Source organism: Alligator sinensis, unplaced genomic scaffold (assembly GCF_000455745.1).
Source record: "Alligator sinensis unplaced genomic scaffold, ASM45574v1 scaffold1735_1, whole genome shotgun sequence".
In the NCBI taxonomy this organism is placed as follows: Eukaryota; Metazoa; Chordata; order Crocodylia; family Alligatoridae; genus Alligator; species Alligator sinensis.
The window spans coordinates 256,646-265,436 of record NW_005843182.1 but is presented as its reverse complement, the minus strand read 5'-3'; the positions used below and the strand labels follow the sequence as shown (position 1 = coordinate 265,436).

Here is an 8,791-nt window from a genome sequence, read left to right as displayed (position 1 = left end):
GGTGCACTGCTCCTAAGAAGGGAGAAAACTGCTAAGGAAAGAGCCCTAGCAGTGAGTGACGAGCCCAGCTGCTGTTTGCCAGGGCAACCGGAGGAGGTCAGCTAACCAGAAGAGGCAGGGCCTGGCTCCCATATAAAGCCCAGGGGCTGAGGCCAGGCTAGCAGTTCCCTACCAGCAGCCAGGGGGGAATGAGCTCTCCCGGAGCAAAGCTGAGAGGAGAGGCCTGACCGCAGGTACAGCCTGAGCCTGGTAAAGGTTGGAATATCCCTGGAATGTTTGGAGTAACGTGGTTATAGCTGGGCGGCTTTAGTTTGTTATAGCCAAGGGGCATGCGTTTTGTTTACTGTTTAATACCAGTGGTTTGGGTCAGGCTATTAGGGGTTGGAGGAGGCCTCATAGGGGACCCTCATTAGTGTGGGGACCGCAACGTCAGCAAGTGCACAGCATTTGGGGTGCACTGACCCTATCCCCAGAAAGGGGGCAGTTGAGAAGCCCCAGAGAGGGGACGTTGAGGAGAAGCCCCAGTGCAGGTGTGGAGAAGCCCCAGAGGAAGGGGCAGCGTTATTGTGGGGAAGCCCCAGAGAGGGAGCAGCACTGACGAGCGCCAGAGAGGGCACAGGGTGAGACCAGTGCCGCGCAGGGCCCAGGGAGGACAAGGGGCCCACATTATAACAAGGCCGTGACCGAACAACGTCAATTCCATCTGTGACGCTTGGGGCATGGTAAAGGGGTGGTTGGAGCCACGCATAGCCCATAAGGCTAGGGTGCCCCTGAAACACCCATTGCAGAGCGGGACCCACGAGGGGTCTGGGAAACCACGGGGTCTGAGTGTCCAGCAAGACGTGACCAAGAGGGCGTAAAAGTCAGCCTCCCAAATATATTTTGTCATCAAAGACGTGGCGGGCGAGAGTTGAGGGTGCCCACTGGGTCAATTTGGCATGGTAAAGGGGGCCTTAGGGAGACCATGGCCATCCTACTGGACCCCAAGGCATGACAGGTAAGGAATGAGAGGGGAAAAGAAAGAAGGAAATATACACCATAGACCAATAACTTTGAAAGTGGGGGGAAGAGGGACATAAAGGTAAAAAAAACTTAAATATGTTGGCATAATTGATTTAAATTCTGCACTCGTTAAGAATGATAGGAAGCCATTTTGAATATATCTTTTTTATGAATCAAGATTAAATTAATCTGAATTAAAACGAGTAAACATTAAAAACAACGCAACTGAGTGGGATACACATGACAACATTCTCATAGAACAGCAAGAAATCCCTGGGTCATTGCAGACTAAACCTATGTATTTAATCTGCGTGACAATTTTATCTCTTCCCGTTAACATTTTCTTTCCTTAATTGGTGGTGGCAGAGAACTAACATGTGGTAAGATTGGTTATTGTGGTTTCTCAAATTTAGAGAAATGAAAATAAGCTTCTTTGGTTGTTCAAATTTAAGAACAAAAACTGTCTGTACACGTGCGATTGATTTGCATAACATGCAGATCTTTTAAGAAGGTGTTTTACATAGGAAAAAAAATTACTTACAGCACTGTGGAGGAGAAGACTGAGGTGTCTTGCAGAAAGGTTGCCTGTACTTTAATAACCAAGTCAAACTCTCTCTAAGAGACAAGGGTGTTTGTGAAGAAGGGTGTTTGTGTTCGAAAGCTTGCAAAGAACATTTTTTTTCAACTGTTTAGTTGGCCTAATAAAGATATCATATCTATTCATAACTCTTTCTGCCTGGGTCAAACGAGAAGGTTTGTGGTAAGTAAAACTAATTAACTAACCTTAATTCTGGCATAAATCAGACTGGATTTAATTCTTGCTCTTCAAGTACCACTGTTGTTAATGAATGCAAATGTATTACAGAACAAAACTATATGGTACACTTTAACTGACAAATATTAGAATACAGAAAAGAATGAACTCTACTTCCTTTAGTGTGTAAGCTGAACTTCTTATCAGTCTAATCATTTGATAGTTACTATCTGTATCATTTTACAAAATGTGCTTGTTTATGTATATAACTGCTATCACCCACTCTGATACTACAGGGAAAGTCGCATAACCACTCTAGATCTGTTTATCTGTCTGTAAAAGTGTGATGGTCTCATATATAATTCCGTATCAAGGTATTTTTGTTATTAGCTTGTTCATGTTTGGAAACATTCATAAATTATAACATTTAATAAACATTTAATGGACCAGTGGATTGACTGAGTCCATTACTAGTAGCAGAATTATTCATTTGGAGGTTAGTAGCTAAAACTACTACATTTACTGCTGATGTGTTTATTAAAGTTTAATGAATCAGCCATTTCTATTCTCCATAGGGTATTTCTGTTTACTTTCTCTGGGTAACCCCATTGAAGACCATAGGGATGTTGTGTAATGAAATTTGCTCTGTAAGAATCAGAAGGTTTTTTGGGATGAGAAAAAAAGTTTTAAGAAAGGGATGTTAATGACCCTGATTCTGTAACTGAGTTCTGTAATGGCAGATCCCTTGGCCCGCTCAGATCTCTGTTAAATTCGGCGTAGAACACCTAATATGAATGATACAGCAAATTATGGCTAGTTATCAAGGATCTGTTTTGGCTAACTGCCTTTTCCCCAAATAAAATCCTGAAGGATTTCCATTTGTAACCTGCTGTGGTTGTTTAAAGGTAGAATCCTTGTTTGCCAGTGGGAGATCCAGGTTTGATTCCTGGATGCACATACAGTCATAGTCTTTGAAGCACTGAATATCCAGGCTCAGTCTAGCCTTTGAATACTGTCTAAAGGGGGGATAGAAGGTCTGGGAAGCCTCCACTCCTCCGTACTCCTGCCTGTGTGCGTGTTGAAGGTCCTGGTGACCTCTTACGCATACACCATGATCCAGAAAGAGTGACAGTTGCCTACTACCATGTGAAATAGAAAAAAATTATAAATAACTGCTTCTGTCTTTGTTTACTTGTGTTTTGTAACAGCTCAAGGAATTTCTGTTAGATTTTTAAGTTTTATTATAATTTGTTAGAGGGAAAGTCATTCCTGTCACTGTTAAGGTATATGTCCATACTACTTTCATGTAAGGCGACAGCAAGTAAGGAACTGAGGTGCTGTAATGACTGACACCACAAAGGCAAGAGAAATCATTAGCAATAAACCTAGCATTTTTATCTCCAGAACAGTCAAAACCCGCTCATGCGCCTGATCCAAACCCAGTAAAGTCAACTGGACCACTAATATTGACTTCAGTAGTATTGATATTGGGCTCTATATACTACATTTGAAAAGCAAATACTCACAAGACAGTGAAACAGGGGGAAAAAAAAACAATCTAAAGCAAAATTGCTCAGGTGAAACTTTCAGGAAAAGATCTTATAAAATCTGTGTAATGTTTAGATTGTACTGACTGTAGGCTTCATTTGCCCTTAATAAATGAGACTTTGGCTAGACTTTGGTAGCCTAGTGAAATTTCAAGTATGGGTGCATATTCATACACCAAGAAAGAAACAGAGTAGATTATTATTGTGATTTATTAGCAAGTACCCATACACAAGCCCTGGGCACCCTTCCCAATTATCTTAATACACAATTCCAAAATACAATACAATCAGCTCATGCCTTTTACCACTCCATAACTCACACTCGGATTTACTGCTTTAAACACTGGCTGGCAGGTCAACTGATTTACCAGTAAACAAAGGTCAACTGAAGCCTCCAGTTCCTACAACGTGTATTGAAAGCTGCCAGATTTAGACTATCTTGGACCACTGTGGGGGGAGGGTAATCCAGAGCCTTTGTCCCCTGATGGACAGGGATCTACCTAAACTGCAGCGGAAATTTGTGGTGCAGTGGTGCCTTTTAATCTTGCCCTTTTTGCCGCATGCCTCCCTCTTTCCCCGCCCCCCCATCTGCTGAGTGGCCAAGAGGCAAAAACTGTAGCATTAATTACTTCTTGGCCACTCCAGTGGTAAAGGTGTAGGGGAGTGCACTGCAAAAAGACGGAGATTAAAGGCACCGCTGTGTTGCTAACTTTCGCTACAATTTAGGTAGGTCCCTACTTACGGAGAATGCCTTGCCAGAAAGCCACTCTCCATTGTGCCATGTCAGCACCACTGCTGATCATAATTGTGATAGCACTTTATGGGAAGAGAAGCAGGGTCCCAAGTAGACTCATTTTTAGTCCATCCAGGGCTATATCATTTAAAACCAATGCACTAAAAGCTGTTCAGAAGCTCTCAGGTAATAAGTGCTGGCACTGGTATTATGCGTGCTCTAAAAGGCACCTTACTTACCAGCTGGGAATTTGTTTTCTGTACCCATTCTAGTTTATAAACTGATATAAAGTGCAGCTCCATATCACTGTAGTACTCTAGCCTGCAAGTGACAAAGGCATGAATGATAGTCATAAGACTTCTATCAGGCCAGGCATAGACAGTAAAAGGCTGGCGTCTGATCTTCTAAATGCAGCTGTAGGCTCAGATTACCAAAGGCAGTTGGATTTAGAGTGAGATATAGTCCCTGCCATCTCTTCTATTTCTTTCTTTTGACCTACTGTCATCTTATTAGCCATGGTTGACAGTCGCATTGCTTTCATCTGTACCCCAATTTTCGATGGATATTCTCAGTGAGTCTCTCAATTTTATTACTTTAATGACAATCTGCCAAATGCTTGTCTGACTGGAACTGTGGTTGCATCAGTACAGTAATAAGTGAGGCAAATTCATTCCTGAAATGAATCCAGCGATGTCAACTGAATCACAACAGATTAATTTAACCTACTTTATTCTACATATGTCTAGAATATACCCTTTTTCACAGCTGCATCATGTTGGCAGGTTGTGATCATCCTATGACTGATTGATTAGTACACCTAGATCTTGTCCATTTTAGCTATTTCTAACTGATGAGCTTCCAGCTGGTAGTTCATTTTTCTGTTATTAGGCCCCAAAGCCTGACTGAATGTTATCCTATTCGAATCCTCGGAGGCAACCAGTACTTCCTGTATGATATATAATTCTCCTCTGTGTTGATGCTACTTCTTGACTCTGTCATCGGAACACTCCTAATATCTGACCCAAGGTCAATAATGAAAATATTAAATAAGATTGGTCCTAAGAGTGATCATTGAAAAACTGTGTTAGTAACCTCCCTCCAATCTGATCCTGCTTTTCCACACCATGTATTGCTGTCTCTTGAGAGAGTTTGTTTTTTGTGTTTGTTTTTTTTCCTTACCCACATTGCAATTTCTCTAATAATTCTCCAGCCTCTCTAGTTTCATTAATGTTGTTTTTTTTTTTTTTTTAACTTGCATGCTATCAAATGCTTTACTAAAAACTAGAAAGAGAAAATTTACCACACTTTCTTTATCCAGAAAATCAGTGACCTTATCAAAGAAAGCTATCAGGTTGGTGTATCGTAATCTAGCTTTGGTACACCAAATCTACTTTGGGATTTTTCAGTTCATTTTGGTGTTTTGTTTTTTTTATGCTATGAAATAGTTTTTTTTGTTTGACTCTATGGGTATACCTTTTAGACAGCAACTTAGAAACTAAGATAGGGAACCAGCTTTAATGTTTTACCCTCTTTCAAAAAAGAGATATCGCATCCAACATCTAGCACGTCTCCACGATTGAGCCTCCTGCTAATTTAAACTTAACTTGAAGCTACCAGTACCATGTAATTACTTCTGATTACTGTGACTCGGTTTTTTTATACCTAGTACTTTTGTTATTTAAAAAAAAAAAAATGTTTGTGGTATCTTCTTTAATTTTCTGTTGGTGCAAACATGTTGGTTAGCATAAACACTCTTGGATATAAACACAGATGTTTTCTAAAATTCATTAAAACATAAAATCAAATCCTTCCAAATCCTATTACAACGGTGCAGTAGCGTGTCACAGCACAAACTGTGCTAATAGCTTACTATGCAGTGTTATTAGTTTAATGCTCAGTTAGCATCACTAAATAACCATACACCAGAGCTACTGCGTAGTAACTTTAGGTACTGCACATTTAGTTAGTAACATTTAGTTACTTTATTAAAGAAGTACTAAACTAAATGCACAACATCAAAGGCACACTAATGAACGTATAGACGCGCCCTGCATGTCCAAATAGCAAAAGTTTACACAATATGGGCACCTCTGCAAGCATCTGCCTGATTTTCTCCAGGCACATTTGGCTCAAGTATTTCAGGGACAGCATTTTGAATGTGTATTTCAGAAACTAGTTACAGCTCACTTGAGTGACTAATATAGGCATTAACTGGCAATCATTTATAGATATATTTAACTTTATAGACACTGTATACAATCAAGTTGGCTTCATGGTACTTCTCTTATGCCTAAAGTACAGTAGTGTCCTGAAGAGAATTAGGTCCTGGCCTTTAATCGGTTGCTTTCTCCAAGCACAAGGAGACCATTTAATTAACAATTAAACCATTCCATTAGATACCGGCCTGGTCTCCATGGTTCCAGTGCTAATAGCATCATTTAAAAAATATTATCCCAACATGATGATAAAAAAGAGCCCAATTAGTAAATCAGTAACATCCAGCTATGTTATCTAAAGTGTGCACAGGATTAATTTTTCATGCTTGCATATTAAGCAAGTTATTGTTGTACTCCTCAGGAGGAAGTGGTGATCATTTCAATGTAACCCTGTGCCTTTAACAAATGCTGTTATCTCTTGTTTCTCTGATTCCCAATATTGAAGTATATCACTACTGAAGTTGAGGGTAAATGCACGCAGGCCAGCCACAAAAAAAAAAAAAAAAAAAAAAAAGGCAGAACAAACATACCCTTCTTGACTTATACTTCAGACATTTTGGGGCTTTTGTAAGTAGAAGATTAAAGTAAATGATCTGAAATGTGCAGGGACTTGATACATTGATTTAATCCATGCACTTGAAAAAAGTGTAAAAAGTTGAACTCAGATGATCATTAGCAAAGTTTGGAAGATGCATACTGATTTCACATAAGAAGTCTTCTTACTCTGTAGAGAGATTTTTCTCAACTTACCTTTATCCACCCTCTAGGACTTTTTATTCCATACTGTTGTAATTCCAGGTTATCTTCCATTGTTTAAGTTTGCACTAAAGTCTTGCTTTTGAAAAGTCATATATTGTTGTATAGTGAAATGAAATATGCTGAGTTATGTGCATTAGGAAAAAATGCACAATTGAAAATCAGTTGTTGGGCTTATACTGTACTTAAGAGTAAAGGTGTATGTATAATAAATAGCGTAAATATATTAAATATATACATTATATATTTAAATGTCTAAATATGTTTATATATTAATACATAAATGTGTACATATGCTAATAAAGAACTGATGTTTTAAAAAAATCTCTAAGGAAATATACCCTTGGTCCTTGGAGTGGTAGAAATATAGGACAAGTGACTGACTATGGCTGGATGAGGATAGGAAGTGACTACACAAGATTTAAATCAGTGTGTGGAGTGGCTGAGGTTCTTGATAGTGGAGCTAGCTAGGGAACAGAGCTGGATGACTATGGGGCTTGTGAAATAATCATATCTTGTGGATTTAAAATTTTACAGTTCTAAGAACTTCAAATATTGTTCAAGCTTCCTTGCTAAATACTCAAAGCGCTGCAGGCTTCCAGCCTGCAGCAGCTTCATAAAAGCTTTTACGTAGCTGGAAGAAGCCAAAACACTGATTAAGATTCTTTAATAGGCAGGCAAAGTTTGAAATGAAGAAGAGCATCTCCCCAGTCAGTCTCAGTCCAACTTCCACGCCACCTCTCTAGACTCTTCAGAGCTGATCCTTGCAGCCCCCACAATTTCATATGCTGATTTTTTTTTTTTTAAGCCTAAACACTTTCCATACAGTAATTATGTTAACTCAGAACTAAGAATGTTCTGATGAAATGCACACGTTCAATGTGAACACTAAAAGGTGTGGTCTCTATTCTGGCTGGTGGTCTTGAGTAGCTATCTTTATATTGGCAGTGGCCCATGACATGCTGGATGTAGTTGTTCCTTGACCATTGGATGGTATTGGATACCATGAAGCACCTCATCAGTTTTGCATAGTACTATGGTACTCTGCAGGGTTGCAGGATGCTCTCGCTGCTCGGGTTCCATGCTCCAAGTGCTCCAGTGTTCACTGCCTGTGCCATCATGTCACGGCCCTTCTCCTTCAGGCTGTCAAACAGCGGCCTGTACTTTGCCAGCATTTGCTTTTGAGTTCCAGCAAAAACCTGCCACCTGTTCTCAAATGGGATAGTCACACCAATCAGCAGGACCTGTTTATTGTTCTTGTCCATTACAACACTGAAAAGGCCTTCAGCAGCCAGTCCTGGACAGAGCTGTACCTAGATTCCTGGTGGCCCTGGGCAAACTTTTAGTAACAGGCCCCTCCTTTGCAAAAGTCTTTATCTCTGGCAACAAGAAAATCATTATCACATCTGTGGTATTGATGTCTTCATATAATTTGTTCTGTATTGATAACATTGCCAGTCCTGTATATGCGCAATATTAAAACTTTTATTTGCAATTGTAATTTTTTTTTCATAGTTGGGCCCCCTTTCTGTCCATGCCTGTGTGGCAGAAATGCCCCCGTCGGTGCCCCTCTCCAGAGATCTGTCTCAGCCATCCCGAGAGGCTGCTGTTGAATCTCTCACAGCGGGGATCTCGCTCCTTGTCTGCAGACAAAAGCCTGGCGCCTGGGAGGCGATGCTCTGGTCACCTGGGCAGGGGGGGGAAGAACCCGGCCCTGCGCGCGGGCCCAGGTAGCCAGGGATGCTTTGCAGATTGGACGGTTTGTAGCCAGTATTGGCAGCTT

The 8,791-nt window shown here is 40.5% G+C and overlaps 1 protein-coding gene across 2 annotated transcripts in view; it reads left to right on the top strand.

The window, feature by feature from the left end:
- Positions 1 to 215: 215 nt before the first annotated feature.
- CCR6 (C-C motif chemokine receptor 6) overlaps positions 216 to 8,791 on the top strand; it is a 19,368-nt gene continuing 10,792 nt past the window's right edge. The window contains exon 1 of one of the 2 annotated variants that reach the window (XM_006037849.2): positions 216 to 233. The gene's annotated coding sequence lies outside the window, so the exon portion shown is untranslated. Of the gene's footprint in view, positions 234 to 1,687; positions 1,763 to 8,791 lie in introns of those variants that run through there. The other variant, XM_006037850.2, reaches the window with a different exon arrangement.